This window comes from Heterodontus francisci, chromosome 14, assembly GCF_036365525.1.
Source record: "Heterodontus francisci isolate sHetFra1 chromosome 14, sHetFra1.hap1, whole genome shotgun sequence".
Taxonomy (NCBI): Eukaryota; Metazoa; Chordata; class Chondrichthyes; order Heterodontiformes; family Heterodontidae; genus Heterodontus; species Heterodontus francisci.
The window spans coordinates 5582309-5606876 of NC_090384.1; positions in this window are offsets into that span (position 1 = coordinate 5582309).

Sequence of the window (24568 nt, forward strand, 5' to 3'; positions counted from 1 at the left end):
CTGTACACTGACTGGTGTCTCTCAGTCCCTGGCTCTCAGGGTGATATCTGTACACTGAGTGGTGTCTCTCAGTCCCTCTCTCTCAGGGAGATATCTGTACTCTGACTGGTGTCTCTCAGTCCCTGTCTCTCAGGGAGATATCTGTACACTGAGTGGTGTCTCTCAGTCCCTGTCTCTCAGGGAGATAAATGTGCACTGACTGGTGTCTCTCAGTCCCTGTCTCTCAGGGAGGTATCTGTACACTGAGTGGTGTCTCTCAGTCCCTGTCTCTCAGGGAGATATCTGTACACTGAGTGGTGTCTCTCAGTCCCTGTCTCTCAGGGAGATATATGTACACTGACTGGTTTCTCTCAGTCCCTCTCTCTCAGGGAGATATCTGCACACTGACTGGTGTCTCTCAGTCCCTCTCTCTCAGGGAGATATCTGTACACTGAGTGGTGTCTCACAGCCCCTGTCTCTCAGGGAGATATCTGTACACTGACTGGTGTCTCTCAGTCCCTGTCTCTCAGGGAGATATCTGTACACTGAGTGGTGTCTCTCAGTCCCTCTCTCTCAGGGAGATATCTGTACACTGAATGGTGCCTCTCAGTCCCTCTCTCTCAGGGAGATATCGGTACACTGAGTGGTCTCTCACAGCCCCTGTCTCTCAGGGAGATATCTGTACGCTGAGTGGTGTCTCTCAGTCCCTCTCTCTCAGGGAGATATCTGTACACTGACTGGTGTCTCTCAGTCCCTCTCTCTCAGGGAGATATCTGTACACTGAGTGGTCTCTCACAGCCCCTGTCTCTCAGGGAGATATCTGTACACTGACTGGTGTCTCTCAGTACCTGTCTCTCAGGGAGATATCTGTACACTGACTGGTGTCTCTCAGTCCCTCTCTCTCAGGGAGATATCTGTACACTGACTGGTGTCTCACAGTCCCTCTCTCTCAGAGAGATATCTGTACACTGACTGGTGTCTCTCAGTCCCTCTCTCTCAGGGAGATATCTGTACACTGAGTGGTGTCTCTCAGTCCCTCTCTCTCAGGGAGATATCTGTACACTGACTGGTGTCTCTCAGTCCCTGTCTCTCAGGGAGATATCTGTACACTGAGTGGTGTCTCTCAGTCCCTCTCTCTCAGGGAGATATCTGAACACTGAGTGGTGTCTCTCAGTCCCTGTGTCTCAGGGAGATAGATGTACACTGACTGGTGTCTCTCAGTCCCTCTCTCTCAGGGAGGTATCTGTACACTGAGTGGTGTCTCTCAGTCCCTGTCTCTCAGGGAGATATATGTACACTGACTGGTGTCTCTCAGTCCCTCTCTCTCAGGGAGATATCTGGACACTGACTGGTGTCTCTCAGTCCCTCTCTCTCAGGGAGATATCTGTACACTGAGTGGTGTCTCACAGTCCCTCTATCTCAGGGAGATATCTGTACACTGACTGGTGTCTCTCAGTCCCTCTCTCTCAGGGAGATATCTGGACACTGACTGGTGTCTCTCAGTCCCTCTCTCTCAGGGAGATATCTACACACTGAGTGGTGTCTCTCAGTCCCTCTCTCTCAGGGAGATATCTGTACACTGACTGGTGTCTCTCAGTCCCTGTATCTCAGGGAGATATCTGTACACTGAGTGGTGTCTCACAGTCCCTCTCTCTAAGGGAGATATCTGTACACTGACTGGTGTCTCTCAGTCCCTGTCTCTCAGGGAGATATCTGTACACTGAGTGGTGTCTCTCAGTCCCACCCTCTCAGGGAGATATCTGTACACTGACTGGTGTCTCTCAGTCCCTGTCTCTCAGGGAGATATCTGTACACTGAGTGGTGTCTCACAGTCCCTCTCTCTCAGGGAGATATCTGTCCACTGACTGGTGTCTCTCAGTCCCTCTCTCTCAGGGATATATCTGTACACTGACTAGTGTCTCTCAGTCCCTCTCTCTCAGGGAGATATCTGCACACTGAGTGGTGTCTCTCAGTCCCTCTCTCTCAGGGAGATATCTGTACACTGACTGGTGTCTCTCAGTCTCTGTCTCTCAGGGAGATATCTGTACACTGAGTGGTGTCTCTCAGTCCCTCTCTCTCAGGGAGGTATCTGTACACTGAGTGGTGTCTCTCAGTCCCTGTCTCTCAGGGAGATATATGTATACTGACTGGTGTCTCTCAGCCCCTCTCTCTCAGGGAGATACCTGTGCACTGAGTGGTGTCTCACAATCCCTCTCTCTCAGGGAGATATCTGTACACTGACTGGTGTCTCTCAGTCCCTGTCTCTCAGGGAGATATCTGTACACTGAGTGGTGTCTCTCAGTCCCTCTCTCTCAGGGAGATATCTGTACTCTGACTGGTGTCTCTCAGTCCCTGTCTCTGAGGGAGTTATCTGTACACTGAGTGGTGTCTCTCAGTTGCTCTCTCTCAGGGAGATATCTGTACACTGACTGGTGTCTCTCAGTCCCTCTCTCTCAGGGAGATATCTGTACACTGAGTGGTGTCTCTCAGTCCCGCTCTCTCAGGGAGATGTCTGTACACTGAGTGGTGTCTCTCAGTCCCTGTCTCTCAGGGAGAGATATGTACACTGACTGGTGTCTCTCAGTCCCTCTCTCTCAGGGAGATATCTGTTCACTGACTGGTGTCTCTCAGTCCCTCCCTCTCAGGGAGATATCTGTACACTGAGTGGTGTCTCTCAGTCCCTCTCTCTCAGGGAGATATCTGTACACTGACTGGTGTCTCACAGTCCCTCTCTCTCAGGGAGACATCTGTACGCTGACTGGTGTCTCTCAGTCCCTGTCTCTCAGGGAGCTTCATGTACACTGAGTGGAGTCTCTCAGGGAGATATCTGGACACTGACTGGTGTCTCTCAGTCCCTATCTCTCAGGGAGCTTTATGTACACTGAGTGGTGTCTCTCAGTCCCTCTCTCTCAGGGAGATATCTGTACACTGACTGGTGTCTCTCAGTCTCTGTCTCTCAGGGAGATATCTGTACACTGACTGGTGTCTCTCAGTCCCTCTCTCTCAGGGAGGTATCTGTACACTGACAGGTGTCTCTCAGTCCCTGTCTCTCAGGGAGATATATGTACACGGACTGGTGTCTCTCAGTCCCTGTCTCTCAGGGAGATATCTGCACACTGAGTGGTGTCTCTCAGTCCCTCTCTCTCAGGGAGATATCTGTACAATGAGTGGTGTCTCTCAGTCCCTGTCTCTCAGGGAGATATCTGTACAGTGAGTGGTGTCTCTCAGTCCCTCTCTCTCAGGGAGATATCTGTACTCTGACTGTTGTCTCTCAGTCCCTGTCTCTCAGGGAGATATCTGTACACTGAGTGGTGTCTCTCAGTCCCTCTCTCTCTGGGAGATATCTGTGCACTGACTGGTGTCTCTCAGTCCCTCTCTCTCAGGGAGGTATCTGTACACTGAGTGGTGTCTCTCAGTCCCTGTCTCTCAGGGAGATATCTGTACACTGACTGGTGTCTCTCAGTCCCTCTCTCTCAGGGAGCTTTATGTACACTGAGTGGTGTCTCTCAGGGAGATATCTGTACACTGAGTGGTGTCTCTCAGTCCCTGTCTCTCAGGGAGATATCTGTACACTGACTGGTGTCTCTCAGCCCCTCTCTCTCAGGGAGATATCTGTGCACTGAGTGGTGTCTCACAATCCCTCTCTCTCAGGGAGATATCTGTACACTGACTGGTGTCTCTCAGTCCCTGTCTCTCAGGGAGATATCTGTACACTGAGTGGTGTCTCTCAGTCCCTCTCTCTCAGGGAGATATCTGTACTCTGACTGGTGTCTCTCAGTCCCTGTCTCTGAGGGAGATATCTGTACACTGAGTGGTGTCTCTCAGTTGCTCTCTCTCAGGGAGATATCTGTACACTGAGTGGTGTCTCTCAGTCCCTCTCTCTCAGGGAGATATCTGTACACTGACTGGTGTCTCTCAGTCTCTGTCTCTCAGGGAGATATCTGTACACTGACTGGTGTCTCTCAGTCCCTCTCTCTCAGGGAGGTATCTGTACACTGACTGGTGTCTCTCAGTCCCTGTCTCTCAGGGAGATATATGTACACGGACTGGTGTCTCTCAGTCCCTGTCTCTCAGGGAGATATCTGCACACTGAGTGGTGTCTCTCAGTCCCTCTCTCTCAGGGAGATATCTGTACAATGAGTGGTGTCTCTCAGTCCCTGTCTCTCAGGGAGATATCTGTACAGTGAGTGGTGTCTCTCAGTCCCTCTCTCTCAGGGAGATATCTGTACTCTGACTGGTGTCTCTCAGTCCCTGTCTCTCAGGGAGATATCTGTACACTGAGTGGTGTCTCTCAGTCCCTCTCTCTCTGGGAGATATCTGTGCACTGAGTGGTGTCTCTCAGTCCCTCTCTCTCAGGGAGGTATCTGTACACTGAGTGGTGTCTCTCAGTCCCTGTCTCTCAGGGAGATATCTGTACACTGACTGGTGTCTCTCAGTCCCTGTCTCTCAGGGAGCTTTATGTACACTGAGTGGTGTCTCTCAGGGAGATATCTGTACACTGAGTGGTGTCTCTCAGTCCCTGTCTCTCAGGGAGATATCTGTACACTGACTGGTGTCTCTCAGCCCCTCTCTCTCGGAGATATCTGTGCACTGAGTGGTGTCTCACAATCCCTCTCTCTCAGGGAGATATCTGTACACTGACTGGTGTCTCTCAGTCCCTGTCTCTCAGGGAGATATCTGTACACTGAGTGGTGTCTCTCAGTCCCTCTCTCTCAGGGAGATATCTGTACTCTGACTGGTGTCTCTCAGTCCCTGTCTCTGAGGGAGATATCTGTACACTGAGTGGTGTCTCTCAGTTGCTCTCTCTCAGGGAGATATCTGTACACTGAGTGGTGTCTCACAGTCCCTCTCTCTCAGGGAGATATCTGTACACTGACTGGTGTCTCTCAGTCCCTCTCTCTCAGGGAGATATCTGTACACTGACTGGTGTCTCTCAGTCCCTGTCTCTCAGGGAGATATCTGTACACTGACTGGTGTCTCTCAGTCCCTCTCTCTCAGGGAGATATCTGTACACTGACTGGTGTCTCTCAGTCCCTGTCTCTCAGGGAGATATATGTACACGGACTGGTGTCTCTCAGTCCCTGTCTCTCAGGGAGATATCTGTACACTGAGTGGTGTCTCTCAGTCCCTCTCTCTCTGGGAGATATCTGTGCACTGAGTGGTGTCTCTCAGTCCCTCTCTCTCAGGGAGGTATCTGTACACTGAGTGGTGTCTCTCAGTCCCTGTCTCTCAGGGAGATATCTGTACACTGACTGGTGTCTCTCAGTCCCTGTCTCTCAGGGAGCTTTATGTACACTGAGTGGTGTCTCTCAGGGAGATATCTGTACACTGAGTGGTGTCTCTCAGTCCCTGTCTCTCAGGGAGATATCTGTACACTGACTGGTGTCTCTCAGCCCCTCTCTCTCAGGGAGATATCTGTGCACTGAGTGGTGTCTCACAATCCCTCTCTCTCAGGGAGATATCTGTACACTGACTGGTGTCTCTCAGTCCCTGTCTCTCAGGGAGATATCTGCACACTGAGTGGTGTCTCTCAGTCCCTCTCTCTCAGGGAGATATCTGTACTCTGACTGGTGTCTCTCAGTCCCTGTCTCTGAGGGAGATATCTGTACACTGAGTGGTGTCTCTCAGTTGCTCTCTCACAGGGAGATATCTGTACACTGAGTGGTGTCTCACAGTCCCTCTCTCTCAGGGAGATATCTGTACACTGACTGGTGTCTCTCAGTCCCTCTCTCTCAGGGAGATATCTGTACACTGACTGGTGTCTCTCAGTCCCTGTCTCTCAGGGAGATATCTGTACACTGACTGGTGTCTCTCTGTCCCTCTCTCTCAGGGAGATATCTGTACTCTGACTGGTGTCTCTCAGTCCCTGTCTCTGAGGGAGATATCTGTACACTGAGTGGTGTCTCTCAGTTGCTCTCCCTCAGGGAGATATCTGTACACTGACTGGTGTGTCTCAGTCCGTCTCTCTCAGGGAGATATCTGTACACTGAGTGGTGTCTCTCAGTCCCTCTCTCTCAGGGAGATATCTGTACACTGAGTGGTGTCTCTCAGTCCCTGTCTCTCAGGGAGATATATGTACACTGACTGGTGTCTCTCAGCCCCTCTCTCTCAGGGAGATATCTGTGCACTGAGTGGTGTCTCACAATCCCTCTCTCTCAGGGAGAAATCTGTACACTGACTGGTGTCTCTCAGTCCCTGTCTCTCAGGGAGATATCTGTACACTGAGTGGTGTCTCTCAGTCCCTCTCTCTCAGGGAGATATCTGTACTCTGACTGGTGTCTCTCAGTCCCTGTCTCTGAGGGAGATATCTGTACACTGAGTGGTGTCTCTCAGTTGCTCTCTCTCAGGGAGATATCTGTACACTGACTGGTGTTTCTCAGTCCCTCTCTCTCAGGGAGATATCTGTACACTGAGTGGTGTCTCTCAGTCCCTCTCTCTCAGCAAGATATCTGTACACTGAGTGGTGTCTCTCAGTCCCTGTCTCTCAGGGAGAGACATGTACACTGACTGGTGTCTCACAGCCCCTGTCTCTCAGGGAGATATCTGTACACTGACTGGTGTCTCTCAGTCCCTGTCTGTCAGGGAGATATCTATACACTGAGTGGTGTCTCCCAGCCCCTCTCTCTCAGGGAGATATCTGTACACTGACTGGTGTCTCACAGTCCCTCTCTCTCAGGGAGACATCTGTACGCTGACTGGTGTCTCTCAGTCCCTGTCTCTCAGGGAGCTTTATGTACACTGAGTGGTGTCTCTCAGGGAGATATCTGTACACTGACTGGTGTCTCTCAGTCCCTGTCTCTCAGGGAGCTTTATGTACACTGAGTGGTGTCTCTCAGTCCCTCTCTCTCAGGGAGCTATCTGTACACTGAGTGGTGTCTCTCAGTCCCTGTCTCTCAGGGAGATATATGTACACTGACTGGTGTCTCTCAGTCCCTCTCTCTCAGGGAGATATCTGTACACTGACTGGTGTCTCTCAGTCCCTCCCTCTCAGGGAGATATCTGTACGCTGACTGGTGTCTCTCAGTCCCTGTCTCTCAGGGAGCTTTATGTACACTGAGTGGTGTCTCTCAGGGAGATATCTGGACACTGACTGGTGTCTCTCAGTCCCTATCTCTCAGGGAGCTTTATGTACACTGAGTGGTGTCTCTCAGTCCCTCTCTCTCAGGGAGATATCTGTACACTGACTGGTGTCTCTCAGTCCCTGTCTCTCAGGGAGATATCTGTACACTGAGTGGTGTCTCTCAGTCCCTGTCTCTCAGGGAGATATCTGTACACTGACTGGTGTCTCTCAGGGAGATATCTGTACACTGAGTGGTGTCTCTCAGTCCCTGTCTCTCAGGGAGCTATCTGTACACTGAGTGGTGTCTCTCAGTCCCTGTCTCTCAGGGAGAGATATGTACACTGACTGGTGTCTCTCAGTCCCTCTCTCTCAGGGAGATATCTGTACTCTGACTGGTGTCTCTCAGTCCCTCTCTCTCAGGGAGATATCTGTACACTGACTGGTGTCTCTCAGTCCCTCTCTCTCAGGGAGATATCTGTACACTGACTGGTGTCTCTCAGCCTCTGTCTCTCAGGGAGATATCTGTACACTGACTGGTGTCTCTCAGTCTCTGTCTCTCAGGGAGATATCTGTACACTGACTGGTGTCTCTCAGTCCCTCTCTCTCAGGGAGGTATCTGTACACTGACTGGTGTCTCTCAGTCCCTGTCTCTCAGGGAGATATATGTACACGGACTGGTGTCTCTCAGTCCCTGTCTCTCAGGGAGATATCTGCACACTGAGTTGTGTCTCTCAGTCCCTCTCTCTCAGGGAGATATCTGTACAATGAGTGGTGTCTCTCAGTCCCTGTCTCTCAGGGAGATATCTGTACAGTGAGTGGTGTCTCTCAGTCCCTCTCTCTCAGGGAGATATCTGTACTCTGACTGGTGTCTCTCAGTCCCTGTCTCTCAGGGAGATATCTGTACACTGAGTGGTGTCTCTCAGTCCCTGTCTCTCAGGGAGATATCTGTACACTGACTGGTGTCTCTCAGTCCCTGTCTCTCAGGGAGCTTTATGTACACTGAGTGGTGTCTCTCAGGGAGATATCTGTACACTGAGTGGTGTCTCTCAGTCCCTGTCTCTCAGGGAGATATCTGTACACTGACTGGTGTCTCTCAGCCCCTCTCTCTCAGGGAGATATCTGTGCACTGAGTGGTGTCTCACAATCCCTCTCTCTCAGGGAGATATCTGTACACTGACTGGTGTCTCTCAGTCCCTGTCTCTCAGGGAGATATCTGCACACTGAGTGGTGTCTCTCAGTCCCTCTCTCTCAGGGAGATATCTGTACTCTGACTGGTGTCTCTCAGTCCCTGTCTCTGAGGGAGATATCTGTACACTGAGTGGTGTCTCTCAGTTGCTCTCTCTCAGGGAGATATCTGTACACTGAGTGGTGTCTCACAGTCCCTCTCTCTCAGGGAGATATCTGTACACTGACTGGTGTCTCTCAGTCCCTCTCTCTCAGGGAGATATCTGTACACTGACTGGTGTCTCTCAGTCCCTGTCTCTCAGGGAGATATCTGTACACTGACTGGTGTCTCTCAGTCCCTCTCTCTCAGGGAGATATCTGTACTCTGACTGGTGTCTCTCAGTCCCTGTCTCTGAGGGAGATATCTGTACACTGAGTGTTGTCTCTCAGTTGCTCTCTCTCAGGGAGATATCTGTACACTGAGTGGTGTCTCTCAGGGAGATATCTGGACACTGACTGGTGTCTCTCAGTCCCTATCTCTCAGGGAGCTTTATGTACACTGAGTGGTGTCTCTCAGTCCCTCTCTCTCAGGGAGATATCTGTACACTGACTGGTGTCTCTCAGTCCCTGTCTCTCAGGGAGATATCTGTACACTGAGTGGTGTCTCTCAGTCCCTGTCTCTCAGGGAGATATCTGTACACTGACTGGTGTCTCTCAGGGAGATATCTGTACACTGACTGGTGTCTCTCAGCCCCTCTCTCTCAGGGAGATATCTGTGCACTGAGTGGTGTAAAACAGTCCCTCTCTCTCAGGGAGATATCTGTACACTGACTTGTGTCTCTCAGTCCCTGTCTCTCAGGGAGATATCTGTACACTGAGTGATGTCTCTCAGTCGCTCTCTCTCAGGGAGATATCTGTACACTGACTGGTGTCTCTCAGTCCCTGTCTCTCAGGGAGATATATGTACACTGACTGGTGTCTCTCAGTCCCTGTCTCTCAGGCAGATATCTGCACACTGAGTGGTGTGTCTCAGTCCCTCTCTCTCAGGGAGATATCTGTACAATGAGTGGTGTCTCTCAGTCCCTGTCTCTCAGGGAGATATCTGTACAGTGAGTGGTGTCTCTCAGTCCCTCTCTCTCAGGGAGATATCTGTACTCTGACTGGTGTCTCTCAGTCCCTGTCTCTGAGGGAGATATCTGTACACTGAGTGGTGTCTCTCAGTTGCTCTCTCTCAGGGAGATATCTGTACACTGAGTGGTGTCTCACAGACCCTCTCTCTCAGGGAGATATCTGTACACTGACTGGTGTCTCTCAGTCCCTCTCTCTCAGGGAGATATCTGTACACTGACTGGTGTCTCTCAGTCCCTGTCTCTCAGGCAGATATCTGCACACTGAGTGGTGTGTCTCAGTCCCTCTCTCTCAGGGAGATATCTGTACAATGAGTGGTGTCTCTCAGTCCCTGTCTCTCAGGGAGATATCTGTACAGTGAGTGGTGTCTCTCAGTCCCTCTCTCTCAGGGAGATATCTGTACACTGACTGGTGTCTCTCAGTCCCTGTCTCTCAGGGAGATATCTGTACACTGAGTGGTGTCTCTCAGTCCCTCTCTCTCAGGGAGATATCTGTACTCTGACTGGTGTCTCTCAGTCCCTGTCTCTGAGTGAGATATCTGTACACTGAGTGGTGTCTCTCAGTTGCTCTCTCTCAGGGATATATCTGTACACTGACTGGTGTTTCTCAGTCCCTCTCTCTCAGGGAGATATCTGTACACTGAGTGGTGTCTCTCAGTCCCTCTCTCTCAGCAAGATATCTGTACACTGAGTGGTGTCTCTCAGTCCCTGTCTCTCAGGGAGAGACATGTACACTGACTGGTGTCTCTCAGTCCCTCTCTCTCAGGGAGATATCTGTACACTGACTGGTGTCTCTCAGTCCCTCCCTCTCAGGGAGATATCTGTACACTGAGTGGTGTCTCTCAGCCCCTCTCTCTCAGGGAGATATCTGTACACTGACTGGTGTCTCACAGTCCCTCTCTCTCAGGGAGACATCTGTACGCTGACTGGTGTCTCTCAGTCCCTGTCTCTCAGGGAGCTTTATGTACACTGAGTGGTGTCTCTCAGGGAGATATCTGTACACTGACTGGTGTCTCTCAGTCCCTGTCTCTCAGGGAGCTTTATGTACACTGAGTGGTGTCTCTCAGTCCCTCTCTCTCAGGGAGCTATCTGTACACTGAGTGGTGTCTCTCAGTCCCTGTCTCTCAGGGAGAGATATGTACACTGACTGGTGTCTCTCAGTCCCTCTCTCTCAGGGAGATATCTGTACACTGACTGGTGTCTCTCAGTCCCTCCCTCTCAGGGAGATATCTGTACACTGAGTGGTGTCTCACAGCCCCTGTCTCTCAGGGAGATATCTGTACACTGACTGGTGTCTCTCAGTCCCTGTCTGTCAGGGAGATATCTATACACTGAGTGGTGTCTCTCAGTCCCTCTCTCTCAGGGAGATATCTGTACACTGACTGGTGTCTCACAGTCCCTCTCTCTCAGGGAGACATCTGCACGCTGACTGGTGTCTCTCAGTCCCTGTCTCTCAGGGAGCTTTATGTACACTGAGTGGTGTCTCTCAGGGAGATATCTGGACACTGACTGGTGTCTCTCAGTCCCTATCTCTCAGGGAGCTTTATGTACACTGAGTGGTGTCTCTCAGTCCCTCTCTCTCAGGGAGATATCTGTACACTGACTGGTGTCTCTCAGTCCCTGTCTCTCAGGGAGATATCTGTACACTGACTGGTGTCTCTCAGGGAGATATCTGTACACTGACTGGTGTCTCTCAGCCCCTCTCTCTCAGGGAGATATCTGTGCACTGAGTCGTGTCTCACAGTCCCTCTCTCTCAGGGAGATATCTGTACACTGACTTGTGTCTCTCAGTCCCTGTCTCTCAGGGAGATATCTGTACACTGAGTGATGTCTCTCAGTCGCTCTCTCTCAGGGAGATATCTGTACACTGACTGGTGTCTCTCAGTCCCTGTCTCTCAGGGAGATATATGTACACTGACTGGTGTCTCTCAGTCCCTGTCTCTCAGGCAGATATCTGCACACTGAGTGGTGTGTCTCAGTCCCTCTCTCTCAGGGAGATATCTGTACAATGAGTGGTGTCTCTCAGTCCCTGTCTCTCAGGGAGATATCTGTACAGTGAGTGGTGTCTCTCAGTCCCTCTCTCTCAGGGAGATATCTGTACTCTGACTGGTGTCTCTCAGTCCCTGTCTCTCAGGGAGATATCTGTACACTGAGTGGTGTCTCTCAGTCCCTCTCTCTCAGGGAGATTTCTGTACACTGACTGGTGTCTCTCAGCCCCTCTCTCTCAGGGAGACATCTGTGCACTGAGTGGTGTCTCACAGTCCCTCTCTCTCAGGGAGATATCTGTACACTGACTGGTGTCTCTCAGTCCCTGTCTCTCAGGGAGATATCTGTACACTGAGTGGTGTCTCTCAGTCCCTGTCTCTCAGGGAGATATCTGTACACTGACTGGTGTCTCTCAGTCCCTGTCTCTCAGGGAGCTTTATGGACACTGAGTGGTGTCTCTCAGGGAGATATCTGTACACTGAGTGGTGTATCGCAGTCCCTCTCTCTCAGGGAGATATCTGTACACTGACTGGTGTCTCTGTGCCCCTCTCTCTCAGGGAGATATCTGTGCACTGAGTGGTGTCTCACAGCCCCTGTCTCTGAGGGAGATATCTGTACACTGACTGGTGTCTCTCAGTCCCTGTCTGTCAGGGAGATAACTGTACACTGACTGTTGTCTCACAGTCCCTCTCTCTCAGGGAGACATCTGTACGCTGACTGGAGTCTCTCAGTCCCTGTCTCTCAGGGAGCTTTATGTACACTGAGTGGTGTCTCTCAGTCCCTCTCTCTCAGGGAGATATCTGTACACTGACTGGTGTCTCTCAGTCCCTGTCTCTCAGGGAGATATCTGTACACTGAGTGGTGTCTCACAGTCCCTCTCTCTCAGGGAGATATCTGTACACTGAGTGATGTCTCACAGTCCCTCTCTCTCAGGGAGATATCTGTACACTGACTGGTGTCTCTCAGTCCCTGTCTCTCAGGGAGATATATGTACACTGACTGGTGTCTCTCAGTCCCTGTCTCTCAGGGAAATATCTGCACACTGAGTGGTGTCTCTCAGTCCCTGTCTCTCAGGGAGATATCTGTACACTGAGTGGTGTCTCACAGTCCCTCTCTCTCAGGGAGATATCTGTCCACTGACTGGTGTCTCTCATTCCCTGTCTCTCAGGGAGTTATCTGTACACTGAGTGGTGTCTCTCAGTCCCTGTCTCTCAGGGAGATATCTGTACACTGAGTGATGTCTCACAGTCCCTCTCTCTCAGGGAGATATCTGTACACTGACTGGTGTCTCTCAGTCCCTGTCTCTCAGGGAGATATATGTACACTGACTGGTGTCTCTCAGTCCCTGTCTCTCAGAGAGATATCTGCACACTGAGTGGTGTGTCTCAGTCCCTCTCTCTCAGGGAGATATCTGCACAATGAGTGGTGTCTCTCAGTCCCTGTCTCTCAGGGAGATATCTGTACAGTGAGTGGTGTCTCTCAGTCCCTCTCTCTCAGGGAGATATCTGTACTCTGACTGGTGTCTCTCAGTCCCTGTCTCTCAGGGAGATATCTGTACACTGAGTGGTGTCTCTCAGTCCCTCTCTCTCAGGGAGATTTCTGTACACTGACTGGTGTCTCTCAGTCCCTCTCTCTCAGGGAGGTATCTGTACACTGAGTGGTGTCTCTCAGTCCCTGTCTCTCAGGGAGATATCTGTACACTGACTGGTGTCTCTCAGTCCCTGTCTCTCAGGGAGCTTTATGTACACTGAGTGGTGTCTCTCAGGGAGATATCTGTACACTGAGTGGTGTCTCTCAGTCCCTGTCTCTCAGGGAGCTTTATGTACACTGAGTGGTGTCTCTCAGTCCCTCTCTCTCAGGGAGATATCTGTACACTGACTGGTGTCACTCAGTCCCTGTCTCTCAGGGAGATATCTGTACACTGAGTGGTGTCTCACAGTCCCTCTTTCTCAGGGAGATATCTGCACACTGACTGGTGTCTCTCAGTCCCTGTCTCTCAGGGAGATATCTGTACACTGAGTGGTGTCTCACAGTCCCTCTTTCTCAGGGAGATATCTGGACACTGACTGGTGTCTCTCAGTCCCTGTCTCTCAGGGAGATATCTATACACTGAGTGTCTCTCAGTCCCTGTCTCTCAGGGAGATATCTGTACACTGACTGGTGTCTCTCAGCCCCTCTCTCTCAGGGAGATATCTGTACGCTGGCTAGTGTCTCTCAGTCCCTCTCTCTCAGGGAGATATCTGTACACTGAGTGGTGTCAGTCAGTCCCTCTCTCTCAGGGAGATATCTGTACACTGACTGGTGTCTCTCAGTCCCTTTCTCTCAGGGAGATATATGTACACTGACTGGTGTCTCTCAGTCCCTCTCTCAGGGAGGTATCTGTACACTGAGTGGTGTCTCTCAGTCCCTGTCTCTCAGAGAGATATATGTACACTGACTGGTGTCTCTCAGTCCTTGTCTCTCAGGGAGATATCTGTACACTGAGTGGTGTCTCTCAGTCCCTCTCTCTCAGGGAGGTATCTGTACACTGAGTGGTGTCTCTCAGTCCCTGTCTCTCAGGGAGATATCTGTACACAGACTGGTGTCTCTCAGTCCCTGTCTCTCAGGGAGCTTTATGTACACTGAGTGGTGTCTCTCAGGGAGATATCTGTACACTGAGTGGTGTCTCTCAGTCCCTCTCTCTCTGGGAGATATCTGTGCACTGAGTGGTGTCTCACAGTCCCTCTCTCTCAGGGAGATATCTGTACACTGACTGGTGTCTCTCAGTCCCTGTCTCTCTGGGTGATATCTGTACACTGAGTGGTGTCTCTCAGTCCCTCTCTCTCAGGGAGATATCTGTACTCTGACTGGTGTCTCTCAGTCCCTGTCTCTCAGGGAGATATCTGTACACTGAGTGGTGTCTCTCAGTCCCTGTCTCTCAGGGAGATATATGTACACTGACTGGTGTCTCTCTGTCCCTCTCTCTCAGGGAGGTATCTGTACACTGAGTGGTGTCTCTCAGTCCCTGTCTCTCAGGGAGATATCTGTACACTGAGTGGTGTCTCTCAGTCCCTGTCTCTCAGGGAGATATATGTACACTGACTGGTGTCTCTCAGTCCCTCTCTCTCAGGGAGATATCTGTACACTGACTGGTGTCTCTCAGTCCCTCTCTCTCAGGGAGATATCTGTACACTGAGTGGTCTCTCACAGCCCCTGTCTCTCAGGGAGATATCTGTACACGCACTGGTGTCTCTCAGTCCCTGTCTCTCAGGGAGGTATCTGTACACTGAGTGGTGTCTCTCAGTCCCTGTCTCTCAGGGAGATATCTGTACACTGACTGGTGTCTCTCAGTCCCTGTCTCTCAGGGAGATATCTGTACGCTGACTGGTGTCTCTCAGTCCCTGTCTCTCAGGGAGATATCTGTACACTGAGTGGTGTCTCTCAGTCCCTCTCTCTCTTTGAGATATCTGTACACTGACTGGTGTCTCTCAGTCCCTCTCTCTCAGGGAGGTATCTGTACACTGAGTGGTGTCTCTCAGTCCCTGTCTCTCAGGGAGATATATGTACACTGACTGGTGTCTCTCAGTCCCTGTCTCTCAGGGAGATATCTGCACACTGAGTGGTGTCTCTCAGTCCCTCTCTCTCAGGGAGGTATCTGTACACTGAGTGATGTCTCACAGCCCCTCTCTCTCAGGGAGATATTTGTACACTGACTGGTGTCTCTCAGTCCCTGTCTCTCAGGGAGATATATGTACACTGACTGGTGTCTCTCAGTCCCTGTCTCTCAGGGAGATATCTGCACACTGAGTGGTGTCTCTCAGTCCCTGTCTCTCAGGGAGATATCTGTACACTGAGTGGTGTCTCACAGTCCCTCTCTCTCAGGGAGATATCTGTCCACTGAGTGGTGTCTCTCAGTCCCTGTCTCTCAGGGAGATATCTGTACACAGACTGGTGTCTCTCAGTCCCTGTCTCTCAGGGAGCTTTATGTGCACTGAGTGGTGTCTCTCAGGGAGATATCTGTACACTGAGTGGTGTCTCTCAGTCCCTCTCTCTCTGGGAGATATCTGTGCACTGAGTGGTGTCTCACAGTCCCTCTCTCTCAGGGAGATATCTGTACACTGACTGGTGTCTCTCAGTCCCTGTCTCTCAGGGTGATATCTGTACACTGAGTGGTGTCTCTCAGTCCCTCTCTCTCAGGGAGATATCTGTACTCTGACTGGTGTCTCTCAGTCCCTGTCTCTCAGGGAGATATCTGTACACTGAGTGGTGTCTCTCAGTCCCTGTCTCTCAGGGAGATATATGTACACTGACTGGTGTCTCTCTGTCCCTCTCTCTCAGGGAGGTATCTGTACACTGAGTGGTGTCTCTCAGTCCCTGTCTCTCAGGGAGATATCTGTACACTGAGTGGTGTCTCTCAGTCCCTGTCTCTCAGGGAGATATATGTACACTGACTGGTGTCTCTCAGTCCCTCTCTCTCAGGGAGATATCTGTACACTGACTGGTGTCTCTCAGTCCCTCTCTCTCAGGGAGATATCTGTACACTGAGTGGTCTCTCACAGCCCCTGTCTCTCAGGGAGATATCTGTACACGCACTGGTGTCTCTCAGTCCCTGTCTCTCAGGGAGGTATCTGTACACTGAGTGGTGTCTCTCAGTCCCTGTCTCTCAGGGAGATATCTGTACACTGACTGGTGTCTCTCAGTCCCTGTCTCTCAGGGAGATATCTGTACGCTGACTGGTGTCTCTCAGTCCCTGTCTCTCAGGGAGATATCTGTACACTGAGTGGTGTCTCTCAGTCCCTCTCTCTCTTTGAGATATCTGTACACTGACTGGTGTCTCTCAGTCCCTCTCTCTCAGGGAGGTATCTGTACACTGAGTGGTGTCTCTCAGTCCCTGTCTCTCAGGGAGATATATGTACACTGACTGGTGTCTCTCAGTCCCTGTCTCTCAGGGAGATATCTGCACACTGAGTGGTGTCTCTCAGTCCCTCTCTCTCAGGGAGGTATCTGTACACTGAGTGATGTCTCACAGCCCCTCTCTCTCAGGGAGATATTTGTACACTGACTGGTGTCTCTCAGTCCCTGTCTCTCAGGGAGATATATGTACACTGACTGGTGTCTCTCAGTCCCTGTCTCTCAGGGAGATATCTGCACACTGAGTGGTGTCTCTCAGTCCCTGTCTCTCAGGGAGATATCTGTACACTGAGTGGTGTCTCACAGTCCCTCTCTCTCAGGGAGATATCTGTCCACTGAGTGGTGTCTCTCAGTCCCTGTCTCTCAGGGAGATATCTGTACACAGACTGGTGTCTCTCAGTCCCTGTCTCTCAGGGAGCTTTATGTACACTGAGTGGTGTCTCTCAGGGAGATATCTGTACACTGAGTGGTGTCTCTCAGTCCCTCTCTCTCTGGGAGATATCTGTGCACTGAGTGGTGTCTCACAGTCTCTCTCTCAGGGAGATATCTGTACACTGACTGGTGTCTCTCAGTCCCTGTCTCTCAGGGTGATATCTGTACACTGAGTGGTGTCTCTCAGTCCCTCTCTCTCAGGGAGATATCTGTACTCTGACTGGTGTCTCTCAGTCCCTGTCTCTCAGGGAGATATCTGTACACTGAGTGGTGTCTCTCAGTCCCTGTCTCTCAGGGAGATATATGTACACTGACTGGTGTCTCTCTGTCCCTCTCTCTCAGGGAGGTATCTGTACACTGAGTGGTGTCTCTCAGTCCCTGTCTCTCAGGGAGATATCTGTACACTGAGTGGTGTCTCTCAGTCCCTGTCTCTCAGGGAGATATATGTACACTGACTGGTGTCTCTCAGTCCCTCTCTCTCAGGGAGATATCTGTACACTGACTGGTGTCTCTCAGTCCCTCTCTCTCAGGGAGATATCTGTACACTGAGTGGTCTCTCACAGCCCCTGTCTCTCAGGGAGATATCTGTACACGCACTGGTGTCTCTCAGTCCCTGTCTCTCAGGGAGGTATCTGTACACTGAGTGGTGTCTCTCAGTCCCTGTCTCTCAGGGAGATATCTGTACACTGACTGGTGTCTCTCAGTCCCTGTCTCTCAGGGAGATATCTGTACGCTGACTGGTGTCTCTCAGTCCCTGTCTCTCAGGGAGATATCTGTACACTGAGTGGTGTCTCTCAGTCCCTCTCTCTCTTTGAGATATCTGTACACTGACTGGTGTCTCTCAGTCCCTCTCTCTCAGGGAGGTATCTGTACACTGAGTGGTGTCTCTCAGTCCCTGTCTCTCAGGGAGATATATGTACACTGACTGGTGTCTCTCAGTCCCTGTCTCTCAGGGAGATATCTGCACACTGAGTGGTGTCTCTCAGTCCCTCTCTCTCAGGGAGGTATCTGTACACTGAGTGATGTCTCACAGTCCCTCTCTCTCAGGGAGATATTTGTACACTGACTGGTGTCTCTCAGTCCCTGTCTCTCAGGGAGATATATGTACACTGACTGGTGTCTCTCAGTCCCTGTCTCTCAGGGAGATATCTGCACACTGAGTGGTGTCTCTCAGTCCCTGTCTCTCAGGGAGATATCTGTACACTGAGTGGTGTCTCACAGTCCCTCTCTCTCAGGGAGATATCTGTCCACTGACTGGTGTCTCTCAGTCCCTGTCTGTCAGGGAGATATCTATACACTGAGTGGTGTCTCTCAGTCCCTCTCTCTCAGGGAGATATCTGTACACTGACTGGTGTCTCACAGTCCATCTCTCTCAGGGAGACATCTGTACGCTGACTGGTGTCTCTCAGTCCTTGTCTCTCAGGGAGCTTTATGTACACTGAGTGGTGTCTCTCAGTCCTTCTCTCTCAGGGAGATATCTGTACACTGACTGGTGTCACTCAGTCCCTGTCTCTCAGGGAGATATCTGTACACTGAGTGGTGTCTCACAGTCCCTCTCTCTCAGGGTGATATCTGTACACTGACTGGTGTCTCTCAGTCCCTGTCTCTCAGGGAGATATCTGTACACTGAGTGGTGTCTCTCAGTCCCTCTCCCTCAGGGAGATATCTGTACTCTGACTGGTGTCTCTCAGTCCCTGTCTCTCAGGGAGCTTTATGTACACTGAGTGGTGTCTCTCAGGGAGATATCTGTACACTGAGTGGTGTCTCTCAGCCCCTCTCTCTAAGGGAGATATCTGTGCACTGAGTGGTGTCTCACAGTCCCTCTCTCTCAGGGAGATATCTGTACACTGACTGGTGTCTCTCAGTCCCTGTCTCTCAGGGAGATATCTGTACACTAAGTGGTGTCTCTCAGTCCCTCTCTCTCAGGGAGATATCTGTACTCTGACTGGTGTCTCTCAGTCCCTGTCTCTCAGGGAGATATCTGTACACTGAGTGGTGTCTCTCAGTTGCTCTCTCTCAGGGAGATATCTGTACACTGACTGGTGTCTCTCAGTCCCTCTCTCTCAGGGAGATATCTGTACACTGAGTGGTGTCTCTCAGTCCCTCTCTCTCAGGGAGATATCTGTACACTGAGTGGTGTCTCTCAGTCCCTGTCTCTCAGGGAGATATATGTACACTGACTGGTGTCTCTCAGTCCCTCTCTCTCAGGGAGATATCTGTACACTGACTGGTGTCTCTCAGTCCCTCCCTCTCAGGGAGATATCCGTACACTGAGTGGTGTCTCACAGCCCCTGTCTCTCAGGGAGATATCTGTACACTGACTGGTGTCTCTCAGTCCCTGTCTGTCAGGGAGATATCTATACACTGAGTGGTGTCTCTCAGTCCCTCTCTCTCAGGGAGATATCTGTACACTGACTGGTGTCTCACAGTCCATCTCTCTCAGGGAGACATCTGTACGCTGACTGGTGTCTCACAGTCCCTCTCTCTCAGGGAGATATCTGTACACTGACTGGTGTCTCTCAGTCCCTGTCTCTCAGGGAGATATCTGTACACTGAGTGGTGTCTCTCAGTCCCTCTCTCTCAGGGAGATATCTGGACACTGACTGGTGTCTCTCAGTCCCTGTCTCTCAGGGAGATATCTGTACACTGACTGGTGTCTCTCAGTCCTTGTCTCTCAGGGAGATATCTGTACACTGAGTGGTGTCTCTCAGTCCCTCTCTCTCAGGGAGATATCTGTACACTGAGTGGTGTCTCTCAGTTCCTGTCTCTCAGGGAGATATCTGTACACTGAATGGTGTCTCTCAGTCCCTCTCTCTCAGGGAGATATCTGTACGCTGACTGGTGTCTCTCAGTCCCTGTCTCTCAGGGAGATATCTGTACACTGAGTGGTGTCTCTCAGTCCCTCTCTCTCAGGGAGATATCTGTACACTGACTGGTGTCTCTCAGTCCCTCTCTCTCAGGGAGGTATCTGTACACTGAGTGGTGTCTCTCAGTCCCTGTCTCTCAGGGAGATATCTGTACACAGACTGGTGTCTCTCAGTCCCTGTCTCTCAGGGAGCTTTATGTACACTGAGTGGTGTCTCTCAGGGAGATATCTGTACAATGAGTGGTGTCTCTCAGTCCCTCTCTCTCAGGGAGATATCTGTGCACTGAGTGGTGTCTCACAGTCCCTCTCTCTCAGGGAGATATATGTACACTGACTGGTGTCTCTCAGTCCCTGTCTCTCAGGGTGATATCTGTACACTGAGTGGTGTCTCTCAGTCCCTCTCTCTCAGGGAGATATCTGTACTCTGACTGGTGTCTCTCAGTCCCTGTCTCTCAGGGAGATATCTGTACACTGAGTGGTGTCTCTCAGTCCCTGTCTATCAGGGAGATATATGTACACTGACTGGTGTCTCTCTGTCCCTCTCTCTCAGGGAGGTATCTGTACACTGAGTGGTGTCTCTCAGTCCCTGTCTCTCAGGGAGATATCTGTACACTGAGTGGTGTCTCTCTGTCCCCGTCTCTCAGGGAGATATATGTACACTGACTGGTGTCTCTCAGTCCCTCTCTCTCAGGGAGATATCTGTACACTGACTGGTGTCTCTCAGTCCCTCTCTCTCAGGGAGATATCTGTACACTGAGTGGTCTCTCACAGCCCCTGTCTCTCAGGGAGATATCTGTACACGCACTGGTGTCTCTCAGTCCCTGTCTCTCAGGGAGGTATCTGTACACTGAGTGGTGTCTCTCAGTCCCTGTCTCTCAGGGAGATATCTGTACACTGACTGGTGTCTCTCAGTCCCTGTCTCTCAGGGAGATATCTGTACGCTGACTGGTGTCTCTCAGTCCCTGTCTCTCAGGGAGATATCTGTACACTGAGTGGTGTCTCTCAGTCCCTGTCTCTCAGGGAGATATCTGTACACTGACTGGTGTCTCTCAGTCCCTCTCTCTCAGGGAGGTATCTGTACACTGAGTGGTGTCTCTCAGTCCCTGTCTCTCAGGGAGATATATGTACACTGACTGGTGTCTCTCAGTCCCTGTCTCTCAGGGAGATATCTGCACACTGAGTGGTGTCTCTCAGTCCCTCTCTCTCAGGGAGGTATCTGTACACTGAGTGATGTCTCACAGTCCCTCTCTCTCAGGGAGATATCTGTACACTGACTGGTGTCTCTCAGTCCCTGTCTCTCAGGGAGATATATGTACACTGACTGGTGTCTCTCAGTCCCTGTCTCTCAGGGAGATATCTGCACACTGAGTGGTGTCTCTCAGTCCCTGTCTCTCAGGGAGATATCTGTACACTGAGTGGTGTCTCACAGTCCCTCTCTCTCAGGGAGATATCTGTCCACTGACTGGTGTCTCTCAGTCCCTGTCTCTCAGGGAGATATCTGTACACTGAGTGGTGTCTCTCAGTCCCTGTCTCTCAGGGAGATATCTGTACACTGAGTGATGTCTCACAGTCCCTGTCTCTGAGGGAGATAACTGTACACTGACTGGTGTCTCTCAGTCCCTGTCTCTCAGGGAGATATATGTACACTGACTGGTGTCCCTCAGTCCCTGTCTCTCAGGGAGATATCTGCACACTGAGTGGTGTGTCTCAGTCCCTCTCTCTCAGGGAGATATCTGAACAATGAGTGGTGTCTCTCAGTCCCTGTCTCTCAGGGAGATATCTGCACAGTGAGTGGTGTCTCTCAGTCCCTCTCTCTCAGGGAGATATCTGTACTCTGACTGGTGTCTCTCAGTCCCTGTCTCTCAGGGAGATATCTGTACACTGAGTGGTGTCTCTCAGTCCCTCTCTCTCAGGGAGATTTCTGTACACTGACTGGTGTCTCTCAGTCCCTCTCTCTCAGGGAGGTATCTGTACACTGAGTGGTGTCTCTCAGTCCCTGTCTCTCAGGGAGATATCTGTACACTGACCGGTGTCTCTCAGTCCCTGTCTCTCAGGGAGCTTTATGTACACTGAGTGTTGTCTCTCAGGGAGATATCTGTACACTGAGTGGTGTCTCTCAGTCCCTCTCTCTCAGAGAGATATCTGTACACTGACTGGTGTCTCTCAGCCCCTCTCTCTCAGGGAGATATCTGTGCACTGAGTGGTGTCTCACAGTCCCTCTCTCTCAGGGAGATATCTGTACACTGACTGGTGTCTCTCAGTCCCTGTCTCTCAGGGAGATATCTATACACTGAGCGGTGTCTCTTAGTCCCTCTCTCTCAGGGAGATATCTGTACTCTGAATGGTGTCTCTCAGTCCCTGTCTCTGAGGGAGATATCTGTACACTGAGTGGTGTCTCTCAGTTGCTCTCTCTCAGGGAGATATCTGTACACTGAGTGGTGTCTCTCAGTCCCTCTCTCTCAGGGAGATATCTGTACACTGAGTGGTGTCTCTCAGTCCCTGTCTCTCAGGGAGATATATGTACACTGACTGGTGTCTCTCAGTCCCTCTCTCTCAGGGAGATATCTGTACACTGACTGGTGTCTCTCAGTCCCTCCCTCTCAGGGAGATATCTGCACACTGAGTGGTGTCTCACAGCCCCTGTCTCTCAGGGAGATATCTGTACACTGACTGGTGTCTCTCAGTCCCTGTCTGTCAGGGATATATCTATACACTGAGTGGTGTCTCTCAGTCTCTCTCTCTCAGGGAGATATCTGTACACTGACTGGTGTCTCACAGTCCATCTCTCTCAGGGAGACATCTGTACGCTGACTGGTGTCTCTCAGTCCCGGTCTCTCAGGGAGCTTTATGTACACTGAGTGGTGTCTCTCAGTCCTTCTCTCTCAGGGAGATATCTGTACACTGACTGGTGTCTCTCAGTCCCTTTCTCTCAGGGTGATATATGTACACTGACTGGTGTCTCTCAGTCCCTGTCTCTCAGGGAGATATCTGTACACTGACTGGTGTCTCTCAGTCCCTCTCTCTCAGGGAGATATATGTACACTGACTGGTGTCTCTCAGTCCCTCTCTCTCAGGGAGATATCTGTACACTGACTGGTGTCTCTCAGTCCCTCTCTCTCAGGGAGGTATCTGTACACTGAGTGGTGTCTCTCAGTCCCTGTCTCTCAGGGAGATATCTGTACACAGACTGGTGTCTCTCAGTCCCTGTCTCTCAGGGAGCTTTATGTACACTGAGTGGTGTCTCTCAGGGAGATATCTGTACACTGAGTGGTGTCTCTCAGTCCCTCTCTCTCAGGGAGATATCTGTGCACTGAGTGGTGTCTCACAGTCCCTCTCTCTCAGGGAGATATATGTACACTGACTGGTGTCTCTCAGTCCCTGTCTCTCAGGGTGATATCTGTACACTGAGTGGTGTCTCTCAGTCCCTCTCTCTCAGGGAGATATCTGTACTCTGACTGGTGTCTCTCAGTCCCTGTCTCTCAGGGAGATATCTGTACACTGAGTGGTGTCTCTCAGTCCCTGTCTCTCAGGGAGATATATGTACACTGACTGGTGTCTCTCTGTCCCTCTCTCTCAGGGAGGTATCTGTACACTGAGTGGTGTCTCTCAGTCCCTGTCTCTCAGGGAGATATCTGTACACTGAGTGGTGTCTCTCAGTCCCCGTCTCTCAGGGAGATAGATGTACACTGACTGGTGTCTCTCAGTCCCTCTCTCTCAGGGAGATATCTGTACACTGACTGGTGTCTCTCAGTCCCTCTCTCTCAGGGAGATATCTGTACACTGAGTGGTCTCTCACAGCCCCTGTCTCTCAGGGAGATATCTGTACACGCACTGGTGTCTCTCAGTCCCTGTCTCTCAGGGAGGTATCTGTACACTGAGTGGTGTCTCTCAGTCCCTGTCTCTCAGGGAGATATCTGTACACTGACTGGTGTCTCTCAGTCCCTGTCTCTCAGGGAGATATCTGTACGCTGACTGGTGTCTCTCAGTCCCTGTCTCTCAGGGAGATATCTGTACACTGACTGGTGTCTCTCAGTCCCTCTCTCTCAGGGAGGTATCTGTACACTGAGTGGTGTCTCTCAGTCCCTCTCTCTCAGGGAGATATCTGTACTCTGACTGGTGTCTCTCAGTCCCTGTCTCTGAGGGAGATATCTGTACACTGAGTGGTGTCTCTCAGTTGCTCTCTCTCAGGGAGATATCTGTACACTGAGTGGTGTCTCTCAGTCCCTCTCTCTCAGGGAGATATCTGTACAGTGAGTGGTGTCTCTCAGTCCCTGTCTCTCAGGGAGATATATGTACACTGACTGGTGTCTCTCAGTCCCTCTCTCTCAGGGAGATATCTGTACACTGACTGGTGTCTCTCAGTCCCTCCCTCTCAGGGAGATATCTGCACACTGAGTGGTGTCTCACAGCCCCTGTCTCTCAGGGAGATATCTGTACACTGACTGGAGTCTCTCAGTCCCTGTCTGTCAGCGAGATATCTATACACTGAGTGGTGTCTCTCAGTCTCTCTCTCTCAGGGAGATATCTGTACACTGACTGGTGTCTCACAGTCCATCTCTCTCAGGGAGGCATCTGTACGCTGACTGGTGTCTCTCAGTCCCTGTCTCTCAGGGAGCTTTATGTACACTGAGTGGTGTCTCTCAGTCCTTCTCTCTCAGGGAGATATCTGTACACTGACTGGTGTCACTCAGTCCCTGTCTCTCAGGGAGATATCTGTACACTGAGTGGTGTCTCACAGTCCCTCTCTCTCAGGGAGATATCTGTACACTGACTGGTGTCTCTCAGTCCCTGTCTCTCAGGGAGATATCTGTACACTGAGTGGTGTCTCTCAGTCCCTCTCTCTCAGGGAGATATCTGTACACTGACTGGTGTCTCTCAGTCCCTGTCTCTCAGGGAGATATCTGTACACTGAGTGGTGTCTCTCAGTCCCTGTCTCTCAGGGAGATATCTGTACACTGACTGGTGTTTCTCAGTCCCTCTCTCTCAGGGAGATATCTGTACGCTGACTAGTGTCTCTCAGTCCCTCTCTCTCAGGGAGATATATGTACACTGACTGGTGTCTCT